This window comes from Cucumis melo, chromosome 4 (assembly GCF_025177605.1).
Source record: "Cucumis melo cultivar AY chromosome 4, USDA_Cmelo_AY_1.0, whole genome shotgun sequence".
Lineage (NCBI taxonomy): Eukaryota > Viridiplantae > Streptophyta > Magnoliopsida > Cucurbitales > Cucurbitaceae > Cucumis > Cucumis melo.
Window position 1 is genome coordinate 26,252,197 of NC_066860.1, and position 16,781 is coordinate 26,268,977.

At 29.1% G+C, this 16,781-nt stretch overlaps 1 long non-coding RNA gene across 1 annotated transcript; it reads left to right on the forward strand.

Moving 5' to 3' along the window:
• Window positions 1-5,412: 5,412 nt before the first annotated feature.
• LOC103502811 (uncharacterized) lies at window positions 5,413-6,863 on the forward strand. Its single transcript, XR_540655.3, has 2 exons — window positions 5,413-5,735; window positions 6,506-6,863. It is a non-coding gene; the product is annotated as an uncharacterized LOC103502811 (long non-coding RNA).
• Window positions 6,864-16,781: the final 9,918 nt, after the last annotated feature.

Genomic DNA, 16,781 nt, shown 5'->3' on the forward strand with positions numbered 1-16,781 from the left:
ACAGAAGTGGAACCTCCTAGGGGATGAACATAGTGCATATTTTCATAGAGTGTGTGTACTATCAATTAAAGAAAAAACATGATCAACTCTATTTGTGACATAAATGGAAGCCTGGTACACACAAAAAAGGCCATCACATATGTCTTCCAATCCTACTACCAAAACACATTCTCCAAAAAGCACAAGGAGGAGTTCCTCATTGATAACCTAGATTTGAAGCCAATTTCATCCCTGCTCCATTTACAATGCAAATAGACTAAGAGAGACTTATCAAGAGTCTTTCAGGATTTTTACAATAAAGGTATTGTCAACAACACCTATATTGCTCTTATCAGCAAAAAGGAAAAGTGTGCTCTCCCATCCGACTACAGGCCTATCAGTTTAACCACTTCCCTATACAAGATAATGGCAAAATCACTTGCAAATAGACTCAAACTTACCCTCACTGAAACTATTGTTGAAAATCAAATGGCTTTTGTCAAGGGAAGACAAATCAGTGATGCAATCCTCATTGCAAATGAAGCTATTGACTAGTGGAAGAATAAGAAAACGAAAGGCTTTGTCCTCAAGTTAGACTTAGAGAAAACTTTTGATAAAATCAGTTGGAGATTCATTGATTTCATCCTTGAAAAGAAGAACTTCCCTGACAAGTGGAGAAGTTGGATAAAAGCTTGCATAAGCAATGTGCATTACTCAATCCTCATCAATGGCAATCCGAAAGGCAGATTTAAAGCTAGCTCGCAGAGGCATTAGACAGGGTGACCCTCTATCCCCTTTCATTTTTGTTCTGGCCATGGATTACCTTAGCAGACTGCTGCTGCACCTTGAGGCTAGAGGAGCAATAAAAGGAGTTACTTTCAATAACAGCTGCCATATCTCCCACCTTCTATTTGCAGACGACATCTTAATTTTTCTGGAGGACAACGATACCTACATTGACAACCTTCAAATGGCCCTCTCTCTCTCTTTGAAAAAGCATCTGGACTTAAATTCAACCACTCAAAGTCCATAATTAGTCCAGTAAACATCCCTGCAAATAGAACAACTTACATTTCCAATAAGCTAGGTTTCACTACCCAATTCCTTCCTGTGAACTATCTGGGAGTTCCTTTAGGTGGCAATCCTAACTCAAAGTCTTTCTGGAAACAAACTATTGAGAGTGTTCACAAAAAACTAAATAGTTTGAGGTACAACCAAATATCAAAAGGAGGTAGACTTACTCTCATCAAATCCTCTCTAACTAGTCTACCCACATACCAACTATCCACCTTTAGAGCTCTTGCCTCAGTTTATAAAGAAATAGAGAAACTTTGGAGAGACTTCCTCTGGAAAGGCAACCAAGAAAGACAGAGCTCTAACCTTATTAACTGGAATACTTGCACATCACCAAAAGAGTGGAGCGGATTGGGAATAACTAAATTAAAGGACACAAATAAAGCCCTTCTATGCAAATGGTTGTGGAGATACCATACTGAACCCAATCCCCTATGGAAAAAATGTATTGATGCAAAGTATTCGAAAGATCATCAAGGAGATATCCCTACTGTGGGTAAGTTCAGCAGTGCTAAATCCCCATGGCATCATATAAAAAAGTGGAAGATTTGGTTTGATTCAAAAATCAAATGGGCTCTCAACGATGGTTCTAGTCTTTCCTTCTAGCATAGCAAGTGGTGCAACAACCTTCCTCTATCCCATATAGCTCCTAGACTTTTCGCTCTCTCAAATTTACAAAACGCAACAGTTAAAGAGGTATGGGATCAAAGCATAGGAGATTGGAATATCTATCCTAGAAGGCCGTTCAATGACAGGGAGGCTCAATATTGGCAAAACTTAAAAAACTCAATGCCCCTTTTACAAAGCGACAGAGGCCAAAGCAAACCTATTGGGGTTCTCAAGACAAGGACCATTTCACAGTTGCATCAGCAAAAGACATGATTTTCAAAGATAACCATAACCACAGGGGGGCTACATCAGTTAACGAATTCAAAACGCTTTGAAAATCTTACATCCCCCCTAAATGTAAGTTCTTCATATGGTCTATCTTACATCAGAAAATCAACATGATGGATCAAATACAAAAGAAGAATCCGCACATCTACCTCAGTCCTAGCCGGTGCATCTCGTGCAAATCCTCAAATGAAGACTTGGATCACCTTTTCATCCTCTGCCCCAAAGCACAAAACCTATGGCGTCTTTGGAGCACAAATATCGGGCATTCCAATGACCTGCACAAACACAAAAGATCTTTCCCTCAGCCTGTGCAAGATCAAAATAAGCAATGCAAGAAATATCATTAGCTTCAACGCCGCCACAGCTACCCTGTGGACAATTTGGTTGGGAAGAAACAAACAAATTTTCTTCGATAAAGAAACAAACCTTCGGAACTCTTGGGAAGACATTTGTACCATCACTGGTTTATGGTCCACAAAAAGCAATTTGTTCAAGCTTTACAGCCAGGCCACAATCTCCCTTAACATTAAAGCTTTTTGTTGCCCTTCTTTGTAACAATCTATATCGTTACATCTTAATGGAATAAAATTAGTGATTGGGTGGCTGCTCTCTAGCTCCCTTCACTCATATCTTTTCAAAAAAAAATCTCGTTTTTATTTAAATTTTTGAAGATGAAAATTATTTAAAATGCACGACAATTCAAGTATTTTTGTTAAAATAAAATATTAAAAAATGTATTCCGAACCCTCTGGATTTGTTTTGTATTAAAGGTCGTGTGATGCTGACAATTTCAAGATCCCTCTCGATTTGTCTCTTGAGTCTTCCATGGATCGATAATATTTTTTTTTTATTATTATGTCTTTTTATTTGTGGTTTTTATCTATTGTTTGAGGGTAGACAATAATTGTAACAACTTTTAGGGTTTAACATACTTACTCTTGTAAAAAGAATTGTAATAATTTAAACTATATGTTTAGGTGAGAGAGAGGGTACCAAAAAATATCTTCAAAAGACAACAGTGAACACATTTAACGAATGATCAACTTCGCGTTCATACATCAAGTATACACATTCAACTGAAGATCAAGTACTAGAGATTAAACCATATCACATCAAATCAACACAAGTTCAACTCTATGAAACATGTTTCTTTGAAATCGACATCATGCGAACAATAATTAATGAGAATATATAGAAGACCAGTACAATATTAAAATAAAAGAAATAAATTATTCAATGAGACTATCATAGCATCTATAATATTATAAATAACTATTTTACATGAATTTGCAAATCTACATGCTCCTGATAAATAATTACTGATGCATTCATACTTAGTTTACTTTTGTAACTTTACATCCAATAGTGATTTTAAATTATTTATTGTGAACACATACTTTACTTTTGTAACTTTACATCCAATAGTGATTTTAAATTATTTATTGTGAACACATACTTTGGCACAAATAATTTTTGGTTTTGAACTGAAAGATATGGTGACCAAACAAAGTATAGGAATCAGATTCTTGATAGCCCACAATATATAAATCTTGGATCTCTCAATAAGTGGTTTAGCTATTGTTCTATTATACCCTTTTTCCTTTATTCCACCTTTAACTTTTTCTTCATTTATAAAATAAACTTGTTGGACAAAAATGACCGATTGTTTTCTTTAGCAGTACTATTCTATATATACACACATATTCCATTCATGTGTCAAGTCTATTCAACTTTCTACACATGTTTTATTTGTTTTCAAATATATTTAGGATTATATATAATTTGTAGATTATGTGTAATAGGTATAGATGTGAACTTGCCTATTTTCATATAGGAAAACTATGAATCATAATCGTGTCTAAGAATTACTTAACCTTTTTTAAAGTTTTAAAGATACTATTCTTCACAAGTCGTTGTTTATATAATTCACCATTATTCGAGTCAATGTGTGACAATCTTGGGAGAAATATAATGTGAATATAATAATCTTACATCATATCTTGATTATGAAAATGATCTTAAAAACATTTTTTTTAGAAAGTCTTGGAACCAGCCTTAAAATTAAGAACATCTTGATTATACATTATAAAGTAAGCTAATTTGAAATCCTTTCAAAATATATAGTATTTCTATGAGTTTTAAATCTAGAGGCTATCGTATACTTAAGAGACAATTAGGAGAGGTTGAATGTCCTCGACAGGTAATCTAAAAGCTTAGATTTTGAGCCACATATCTTTGCTTTATCATGCATATTTGGAATTTCTACGCACTATCGATCAATAAACAATTTTTTGTCAAGAAGATCTAGTCAAACCCTAAATTGAAGAAGAAAGAAATGGAATCTTCAAATGTCAAACATAATTAAAGTATTTAGCTTCAAAACTACATAAAGCTAAATATATATACCGAGGACGAAGAGATAGTCATCAAATTCCAAATATTTATTGAATGGTTGGGGCAAGTAGTGAGTCACTGTAGCCCTGGTTATTATAGTTTGATTAGAATAGCTTGCGTTTGAGAGTAGATTATTTTAGTTTTGGTTATAATAATATGTGTTTAATGTGTAGATTATTTTAGTTTGATAAGGAAATAGTAAACACTCTAGCAAAAAATAAAAAGATGATAAACGTAAAATAGTAAAAATTGTAGTAAATAATAAATACCGTAGCAAATAGTAAATGTTGTAACAAATTTGAAGTTTTGAAATAGTGTTTACTGTAACAAAATGTGGTTATTATAGTCATAGGTAATTTATATCCCAAACTGTCCCTTAGGGTGTAGAAACTACAAATTCGATTTCAATGTGAACAAGGGCTTTAATTCACCTAATGTTTGTATGTACTGGGGACGAAGATGTCTATGATTCAAATCTCCCTCATTCTCAATTATACTATAAAAAAAAAAGACTACAAACTCAAGAGCATTGAATATAATCCAAAACAATCAGTGAGATTATCATTTTGTATTAATTTGAGAAAACAAAACTTCAACTTTGATACCATATATTAAACCTCGCTAATTTTACCCATCAAGTTGTAATTGGTTGGAGTTTCTTAAATTTGAACTCTAATATTAAATTTAAAAATAAAATTAAAAAAATAAAAAATAAAAAAAAAAACCCTAAACCCTAAGTTTACAATTACCACCCACATGGGAAAAAACTAATAAATTAAAAAGTGTGACGAAAACACCCACTAGCTAGTTAGGGTTCCTTTACACCAAGGACCAAAAAACATATACAACTCAGAAAAGCACAAGGGGAGAATATAAAAAATATATCAATCTGATCCCACACTGTTAACAAACAAGAAAGGAATTTATACTTTCTACCACTAACACCCTCAAAAGCTGTTCCATTTCATTAGAGGGAGAAAAAAGAGAGAATAATCTTTTTTAATTAATAGCATTATTATTATTATTATTATTTTGGTTAATTAATTACATTGAAAACTAAAATACAAGCATAAAATATTCTTCCCAAACACTTATACATAACCCTAGCTTTAGCTCCCTCTATAATATAAGGCAGTATACATGAGAGCTATGGCTATGGCTATGGCTATTCCCTAGTGAAGAAAAAGGGTTGGTGAATTAGGGTTGTGCCCAGCTAATATCATATCATATCATAAAAATGGGAGTATATGCATGCCTCCTAATTTCCCTCTTATTAATTCTTCAAACTGTTTGGATTTCATCCCTTTCTAATGCTTCCAATAATTCTTTTCAATATGAATCTCTTTCCAACCCTCCTCTTCAAACCCATCATCAACAACAACTACTTTTAGGTGAGATTATACTTATTTAAAACCTCTTTATTTCCTTTTCATTTTTGTTTTTTTATTTATTGGTTTCTAAGTTTTGTTTACAACTACACGATTTCAAATGGTTTAAAATCGTGCTTGTTGTCTCTTTGTCCGAAAATATATAGAAAGAGTACTCTTCTTTATCTCCATGGAAGATTAATATTCTTTTTTTGATTAAAATATCATTTTGATCAAATATTTTGAATCTTTTAATATATTTATAATAATTTTGGTTTATTAACTTTTAAAATTATTAATATTTAATATGAGTTTATTATTGTTTATTAAAATAAAGGGGGGGATTTTGTTGATATTTTCTTTATAAATCAATCGAATATATTTACATACTGTGTCTTTTCTATTATAGTTATTATTTAACTAATTTTGATAAGATTTTTAGAAAATAAAATGATCAAAATCCGATAATTAAAAATACATTATGTCATGTAACTATACAAAAATAACATATGGAATTTGATATTATTTTTTATTTCATCATATATGTCTTGACTTTGATACTAACTAACAATTTTTTTGTAGAGGTTTAAAATTAAGGTTCCATTCAATAACTATTTTGTTTATTTATTTTTTCAGAAAGTTCTGCAAAATTAAAATAAAATTATTTCAAACATTTACTTTTGTTATTTAAGATTATGAAATCCGTGAATGATGAGGAATCCTAATAACTAATTAATTAATGGATTAATTTGTTCCTTAATTATTTAATTTTTTCTTTTCTTTTGGGTTTGGAGTGAAAGAAGGCCGCGGCAAAGAAGAGAATAATAAGACGGCGGAGAGTTGGACTGTTTTAAAGGCTAAAGGGGGAAGGTCCGGCGCCGGCGGGGCAGGAGCCAACAACCACCGGCCGGGAAAGGCGAAGAACGCAGCTTCCACTTTGATGAACTCAAATAATAACATAATGATAATTACCACTTTCCTCCTCTCTTCCTTTTTATACTTGTTTTAAATTTTCTTTTTTTCGTTCATTTCTATATGGAATAATATCAAAACCTATTTATATATACACACACACATACATCTTTTTGTTTGAGTAAATTTTTGTAATCCCAAACTACCTCAATTTATCAATATACACGTGTATATATATACATATATGGATCTTGTTTTAGTTATACAACAATTGGAGTAATAAGATACGAAAAACACATAACAAATTTCATGTTATCAATACACTCAAATGTTAGTTGAATTAACTAAGATTTGGTTTTATCGATAAGCCTGATTCTAATATTGTACCATTAATTGTCCCTTTATATTTTCAATTTTATTGTTTGATATGAACTTTGATTGATAATTAAGTCTACTACCAATAAGAGTTTATCGACGATAGACTCCATATTATTAATAAATTTTGTTATATTTGTAATATTTCAAAAATTGTTGTTGTGAAAACATATTTCTACTTTAAAATGGAATAAGTGTACATAATTTTAGTTGTAGTAGAAATTTTTATTTATAAATTTATATATTGGTTATGGTATATAATTAAGGAAATTAATTACTGGTTATATTAAGTACTTATTCCCACGCTTGCGTTGTTTGAAGATGTAGTTTTGAGTTTGATATTATAAAAGCTTATTTCTCTTTAGGGTTTATTTTATTGTTGATCATTTGGAGCAATTCTCAACCGTTTTTTAAGAAACACACTTGGGGAAGACAACTTATATTATATCATACGAATTGTCTTTGTTTTTATGTTTCTTTGAACGATTAATTTTGATTATTGTTTTATTCTTTTCGAAGATTCTTATTTAATGTGATTTTGTGTAGAATGTTTAAAATGTGAGTTATGCGTGGTAAAGGGCATTAGAATCTCCATGTATGATCTTTTACCATATATAATATTATGTATACCATTTTAGATATAAGTTTCCTTATAGCTTTAAGAGTTCATTCGACCCACTAGGTTAAATGGTTTCTTATTTTGGTTTGGAGTTAATGTACCTCGGTGCTTAATAAGTTGATGTATGAGTTGTAGAGTTGTAATGTTGAGAATCTCACATTGGAAAAACGAAGAGAATTCACACTCTTTTAAAAGATAGATAAGCTACTCCACTCCTCATCAATTAGGTTTGAGATAAGACTTCATAGTATCAAATATGTTAGATGAAAAATAGAATATGAAATTACTTTATAAATATAGGGGTCTTTTAAAAAATATAACAAAGTTTCAAAATATTTACCGTGTATAGAACAATTCCAAAAACGAAAAAAACTCACAAGCCCACAATGAAAAATACCAAAAATATCTTGTCAACCACACCGTCAACAATCTAGTAATATATTTGGTACACGATCGTTTAGATTTGACTATTCTTTGCTACACGATCGTTTAGATTTGGCTATCCAAATCTAAACAACTTATTTTTTTTTCAATTCTATCATTTAATTTGGTTACACAATAGTCTAATTTGGTACACAATTGTTTAGATTGAGCTAAACGAATTTTTTTCAAGATTCTTTTGGTACATGATCATTTACATTTGTTTACAGGATCGTTTATTTTTTCAAGATTTTTTGGTACAAGATCGTTTAAATTTAGCTAAACGATTGTTTTTTTTTTTACACGAAACCTTTATATTTAACTATTTTTTATACGATCATTTAGACCAACGACGTAAAAAAAGAAAAGGAAAAAAAGAAAGACGATAGAAAAAAATGGTAGAGAAGAGGGAGAAGAAAAATGGAAAGACAAACCTAAAATATTTAAAAAATGGCTAATTAACTTCATAGTATTTACTGGTAATAAATATTTTAGTGGTTTGTTATATTTATAAAAATTAACCATAAATATAATACTAACTTATTCTTATTTTGGATTGGATTTGCTTCTAGTTGAGTATCCTCACTCCTCGAGTGGTTTGCAGGGTAGCCTTTTTGTTTTGGTGTATGCTTTGTTGGGCTAATTCAGAAAAAAAAAAAAAAAAAGTTGATATATAGTAAGTTTTTGTTTTAAATTCTCTCTAATTGTTGCATCGTTTGCTCAAGATGTTGAATAAGATTGGAGGGACATGAGTTGCTTTTAATATTGTTTCTAAAAAATAGAATCATTTCTTCCGTGAAGAAAAGAACTTTCCTCTTATATATAAATTAGAGGCAAAAGGGTGGTTTTAGGAATGACCTAACACATAAACATGATAAATAAATAAATTATACATATAAAGGGCACCATATATATATATATATATATATATATATAGCAAAGAATGGCAACCAAGCACAATGAGAAAGTGGAGCCCTGTTCATCTTTTCTATCGAATTTTGAGTTTTGTGATCTCTCCTCTAAATAAAAGGTATGTACATGTGTGACGTAGGTTTGAATATACTCGAAAAGTTTAAAATGGATAGGAGTGTAAATTGGTTAGGCTATGGAGATTTTTTGGATCAACTTGAATTTTTGGGTTGGTCAAATTCATGTTGAGTTGGGTTGTTGTTGGATTGTTGGGTTATTGGGTTATTTAGTTATTTTCTTTTCTTTTTTCAAATATACTTTTTGTTAAATATCAAAATCAAACGTAATATCTATTACAAACTTCATAATAATATTTATGAATTATAATGTTTATAAGTTATAATATATATATTTTAATAATATTAGAAATTTGGATTGGGTCAACCCAAATTTTTAAAAATGTAACTCGATCGAACCCAACCTAATCCAAAAAAAAAAAAAAAACTAACCCAACTCTTATAATTTGGGTTGGGTATTTCAAGTTGTTCAAGTTGTCATTGTTGGAATTTATATCCTAAAAGTTGTAATTTGTAACTTAAAATCATATTCTATTCAATAAAGTTGTTGTTGATGAATTATTAGTGAAATTTAATACTATAATCTTGAATCCAATAAACTATGATCCTGAGGATATCTTGAATAAACTTAACTTTATGTAAGGGCATAAATATGGATCAAGTTCAAGTATATAGCATTGGTAAGGGCAACTCATTAGCGCTAACCCAATATGCCCCCCGTTTCAAGGATAAGATCGGGTGGATAACTAGGGACATAGGGTGCAAGACAGAATTCACTCCTACTCACTATAAGGTTAGTAGATATGTTGTTTCCTTAAGCACTGAATTCAGGTCTTGAATAAGGGGCCCCGCCCTCTCATTGGCTCGAGAAGGATTCAGTTTATAGGTTGGTCCTTAAATCAATTGTTCATTAGAGTTGGATCAGTGGGACTTAAGAAACAAGATGTAATCTCGAGGGTAAAATGATATTTTTGACCCAACTGAGATTGCAAACAACTAGTGAAGGATTAACTCACTGATTATGGTTATATCAAATGGACACAAATATATCTATAATAAGGGAAGTGCATGCAACTACAGAAATTTAGTGGAATGATCCTTTAATTAGTTGACGAATGTTGATTAGCTCGATTTAAAAGAATTTAGCTAGATAATCTCGAATCGTTGAATCTCATGATCTATTAGGTAAGGAGAAAAATCGGCAAGTATATAGGTTATCAATTTAGAGATTGAGCTTTATATTTAAATATGATTTAAGTATAATAAAATATAAATGTGGATTCATATTTGGAAGCTCGAAAATGATGAGAATGGATAAAGTTGATAAAAGTCAAAGGGTTGACTTTTGGTTTGTAAGTCAAACTTTGATCGATAATATATTCAAATATGATTTGAATTTTGGAAAAATGAATGTGAATTCGTGCTTAAGAGGTCGAAATTAGTCAATATTGACAAAATGGAAAAAGTCACAATGTTGAATTTATGGTCAAAGTTTGACTTTGACTAAATTTAGAAAAAGACCAATATGCCCCTTGACTTAAGTGAGTGGAAAAATCTCATATTTTTTGGGTAATCCCACTAACACTTAGTGGGTTAGATGGTTTGATCATGATAATGACAACAAGCCACTAAAATTGAGTGGAGTTTGAGTTGTTGGGCTTTTGGTGAAACTTTCATGAAACATTGGATGTTATTCCTCTACAAAATAAGGTTTTGTAAGGGTTGCAAGAACTTTTGCGCCATTAGAGATATTGGACTAGTTTTTGCATTCATTAAATTTCTGTAGTTGGATCTTCATCGTCTGGAGAATAGGTAGGTCAATTCTAGTAGTGGTCCGGCTAAGTTTGTACGAAGAATTTCAAGAAATCAAAACTAGGAAGATAAGAATGTACTTTAACCCTAATTTATTTATTTATTTAGGGTTTCATTTTAATTTTTAAACAATTAGGGTAAAATTCGATCGATTTTGTGTTGCGCTTGCCTAATATTCCTATCAATCGAGTTATTTGAACACCCATGAAAATGGAAGGGCCATACAAATGTTCCAAAAAATGTAGTTTTTTTTTTCTCTTTGCTATTTGCCTATTATCATATGAAGGATGTGAAATTAGGATCTCATTTTCTCCTAACTCCTTTTTATGTTTAGGTTTTTCCACTCAACGTGCATGCCTTGGTCTCCTCACATTTATTTAGATTTAGATATTTCTTTTGCTACTTGCTACTCCCTATTTTAACCCGATCTCACTCCTCTTGCTTAGTTCTTACACTCGTTTGGGTTTAGAATTTTATGCTCCTCATGTATTTCCTATGTTAATTTCTCTCACTCTTCTCTTGCAGTTGCTTCTCTCATTTTTTTGGGTGAGATTTTTTGTTCAACCATCACTCTGTTCTCTCAAAGCTTCATAGCAGCGAGAGAACATGCACCTATACGATAATATTGTTTTGGTAATTTCATCGAGTAAAAGTAAGTAAATTAGATTTTAAAGAGTTGTGAGATATATTTCATTTTATGCCCAAAGTTTTACTTGAGTAACTATATAATTATTCCTTAAAATGTTTTTAACAATTAAGTATACGCACGCGTTGTTTCTTCTCAAAAAAGTTAAAGTGTGATAAAGAAGAAACGACATTATTTGAAAACGATGAAAAATTATACTATGTTGAAAATCCTTTACGCAACCACCTTCGACTAATGAACTTTAGATGTGGGCAACCACTTCTAACCAAAACTTTGATGAAGACCGTCTTAGATGAACAACTCCACTAGTAGACATTCTTTGACGACCAACACCAACATTTACCTTAAGGGACCAACTCCAACAAAAACCAACTCTTAGTAAGATCTTCAATGACAACCCTATTTTTTGTGAACATGTAAAACAATCGAAAAACTCGTAGGGTGGATTAGATTTTAGAAGCATATTTTCATCACGTTGTTAAAAGTACAATATTTAGGAAAATAATAAAAATGAGCAATCACATAAAATAAAAGAACATACTTGTGTGGTACAGCCAATTAAAGAAAAGATATTAAAGTATTAAACGTCAACGTTGTGAATATATCCAATAATTTAAATGTCATTACCACGTAATAAATATCTAATTTTCGAATTGCCTATTCCAAATTGACTTGTTGACTATGACACCCATTCCTTTCTTGATTGGTACATCCCCTTATTTCAAATTAAATTCACAAAAAACAAAGCCCCATTGATCTTTCTTTCTTTTTCTTTTTCTTTTTTAACTCTATTTTTGTAATATTTTCATCTCAAAATATTATAATTTTTAGTTATAAAATTAATAATAAAAGAATATTGCTTATAATCATAACTTTCAAAAATCATAAACTAAAAACAAAAAAATTATACATCATCAAGTGGACTTAAATCTAATCCATTTAATCCACCCTTTTTTATTTAAAAAAAAATATCTTCTGCCAGATATCTTGTTTTCTTCAGTTTTTATTTGTGATTATAAAGTTCTTAAAAAATATATTTTTAATGCAACTTGGTCCGATATTTTTAACTAAAATAAATTAATAATTTTATATTTTTGGTTTTTTTGGATCCCATCTAACTTTCCAATGGTTTTTAAAAATTGTTTGGTTTATGTTTAAACTCGTTCTTTTAATCGTGTCGTTCGAATTTAAAATGCATGTCAAACTTAATCGAATTAATTAACGAAAATTAAATATTCAAATCCTTTCGTTCACATGCATAAAATACAACCATTTACAAAAACAGATAATTAAATTAATTATTTGTCTAACTTCTTATTAGGAAAATACAACATACTCTTTTAGCCAATATTAGGGAAAATATGTTCTTATTTTATTCCATATTTGTGCATGGTTGAATTTGTCATAGGAGTGTTGTTAATAAGAACTTGAAGGAGTCACCTTGAAGTTTAATTTAAAAATGAATCAATTTGGAAAAACATTGAGTATAAATAGACTATTTTGAATGAATATTTTAAAACATTTTTTTATCAAAATAATTTACATAAAAGTAAATTTTGTAAGAATATTATTTTCCAACCAATCCAAGTCACCATTTATTTGGGACTCCAATTTTATTTTTTAGTAAATAAAAAATCAGTAAAGAATTTGGTCAATTTTGAAGGTAGATCTTATCCCATTTTAATTTTGACACATTTATTTTAATTATTTCCTTGTAGCGTACACTTCTTCGTATTCTGTTTTAACCTCAAAACTTTATAAATTATTATCACTTGAAAAATTACAAATATATATATATGTGTGTGTGCGCGTGTGTGTGGATTAAAGGAAAAATAAAAAGAAATATCCATCTCGAACTTTGTACTTTATCGAGTTTATTTCCCACATGGATAATTATCAATTCAAATTATCTGTTGCATATGATACACATGTTATTTATGTTAATCTAGACTCTCCTATCATGAGGCTGGATCTCGTTTACTTCTTCAAAACCGTACGATTCATCTGCATTTTCAAAGAAAAGAGGGAATCTTTGTCTGACCCTTTCAGTTTCACATCTCAACAGTTTTGACATTTTGTAATTGCTTCCAAAAGAGAGAAAAAAAGAAAAATACAGTATCCTTTTTTTTATATTAAAATTTAAATACTATTTTGATCCACTCTTCTATTTTTTCAATAAATTTTGAAATTACTTCTGCAATTTGCTTTTCTTTTTCAAAAACTGATTTGCTGTCCACATTTTGTTTACAAATTGTTTACTGAGACATTGTGACCATTGAAGGTTAAGTTTGGTACCTATAATTTCTAATCGTGAGCGTAAAGCATTACAAAGTAATGAGTACAACTATTTATAATTTATAATTCATACTCTATTTTTAACTATATTAACTATTTTTCTTACATCATCTCTTTTCTTAATTGTTGCATACTAAAATAGCATGTACCACAAATATTAATTTAAAGAAAATCAAATATTATAAATTATTATAACCTAAATTAAAATATGTTACAATCTAAACATATAAAAGACATTTCTAAATATAATAGGAAGAAATTGAAAAAAAAAACTTTTAAGAAAGACTTGTTTTTATCCGTATTTACTTTTTCTTCTATAAAATAAAAAGTTTTACATGTTCACTTTGATCTTTCCCCTAAAAAACATGTGAATACGCATTGAAATAAAAAGTTATATTAGAATCTCACTTTAGCGTGGGAAGGCAGTTGATTTTCATTTACAAAATATAACAAACAAGTTTTTATAAAATTTTGTATAAATTTATTTTAATATTGTTTTTGTTATATTTGGGGTCAGTAGTTTGGATAGTGTGTTATGGACGTGGATTTCTTTCGTAAGATAAGGTAAAATTTAATTATTTTTGGTACATTATTTAATGCGTGCTGACGTGTTAGGCTTTTCCTTTCAGGGCGATTAAAAGATGTGTCGTACGCCACGTGTCTTAATGACCGCCACGTTTATCCTTTCTACCATAAAGTCTACTTTTCCTTTTCTTTCTCACAAAGAAACAAACAAATTTGTTTCTGTTTTTTTTTTTTTTTCTGGTAAAATTATTTGGTTCAAACAAAATACCATGTAGTCGCCATTATTTAATTGGTATAAAATTCGTAGCTGCCTAACAATTTCCACGTCTGAAAATAAATATTCAACCTTATCACTTTTCTTTCTATTTTAATTCTACACTTCCAATAAATTTTAATGCATTACTTCCCTTTCGACATTTAAAAAACACTTCTTATAAGTTATAAATATTTCTTGCATCACATCATTTACAACTCTTTGTATGTATTCAATTTCATAACACTAAATTTAAAATTTATTAAAAGTGTCAAGATAAAAATTAGAATGTTAATTTTTTTTTAATAATAATAATGTTTTAACGAAATATTTCTTTTTCTTTTTATCTTTCTTTTCCTCTTTTTTAATGAATAAATTTGAACCTTTTTGCTTTTAAAATTAGAGTTGCAATTCATTTTCCTTAAAGAAAAATTAGCAAAATTTATCAACGCAAAATTGAAATTTTAATAGTTTGTATTAAAGACAAAATTTTAAATTTATTTAAAATAGATCAATTAATTTTTATAACTTTTAGTATCTATATTAAATATTTAAAAATGTATTAGACACTTTTAAAAATTGGAAAACTAAATAGACATAATACTCAAACATGTTAATGGATTAAATTTCAAATTTAACCTCAAAATAAATACTTTCTGCTCCCAAAAGGGAAAACAAATAGTAAAAAGGACTCTTGCCTTGTTTTATGGAATATTTAATTTCTTTCTAATGAAAAATAAATATATGCATACATAATGTTTCAGTGGTTACATAAATTTTAGTATTTTAAGATTTGAATATTAATGAGACCTTTTTTTAAATATAACAAAAAATTAAAATTATTTATAATTTATAATAAAATTATTAAATTCTTTTTAGCAGTTTTATGCTGTTATGATAATTCCTCTACTACCAAATAATTAGGAATCTTTTCAAAAATATAAAAAATCTACAAAATATTAACAATTCTAAAAACAAAAAAAGGCTAGACACCCAAATGACCCGTCAACCATGCCGTCAATAACACGCCCATAATATATTTGCGATCATTTAGGTTTAATATGCAATCGTTTAGATATGGTTCAATATATACGCGATCGTTCAGATATAGTTACAATTTTTACGCGATCGTTTAGATAATAATACAATTTATTTTTTCAATTCCATCGTTTCATTTTGTTTTAATTTGATTACACCCAAATCTAAATGATTTTTTTTTTCAAAATTTGGTACATAATGTTTTTAATTCTTTTGGTACACGATCGTTTAGATTGCTTTACACGGTAGTTTACTTGGTTTAAACGATCATTTACATTTGATCATTTATTTTTTTTACACAACCGTTTACTTTGTTTTTAAATGATAGTTTACATTTAGTTACTCAAATCTAAATGATTTTTTTTAAGATTCTTTCTACACTATTTTTTTTACACCATCGTTTAAATTTGGCTACTCCAATCTAAATGATTTTTTTTTCGAGATTCTTTATACACTATCTTTTAGATTTTGCTATTTTTTGTACACGACGTAAAAAAAAAGAAAAAAATAAAGATGATGGAAAGAAATCGTAGCAAAGAAAAGAGAAAAAGTAGAAAGACGATGGAAAAGCGAAAAAAATAGGAAAAGAAAAAAAACGATGGAAAGATTAAACAACGTAAATAAATAATTGAAAAATAAGAAAAATGATGAAAAGAAATTGCAGAAAAAAAAATAGGAAAGAAGAAAAACTAAATTGTAGGAGGAATACGATAAAAGAAAATAACAGGAGGAAGATGAATTATACGATCTATAAATAGTTTGGTGTTTTATTATATTTATGTAAATTTCTTCCTTGACTAGATTACATTATCGTCCGAGGTTTCATCCTCAAACATTAATACTAATGTTTTGAAATCGAATTTGATTGAATTAAAATTAATTTTTTTTTCCTTGTTAAAATTACTTTTCCATTTATAGATGGTATTTGGCATAAATTATTATTATTTTTTTTTTTTTTTTTTTTTGTGATTCTCGGTTATTCGCTCCCAAAATGAATATCAAATTTAGTCAGTCATTTGTAAATTTCTTTTAATTTTAAATATTATAACAGATGACAAATATTGTATATTATTTAATGAAACAACCTATCATTAAATTTTTGAAAAGTGTGAAACAATAATTAAACAATTAAAGTTTATATACCTATTATACAAAATTAATGAAACAAATCTACACATTAAAGGCGAAA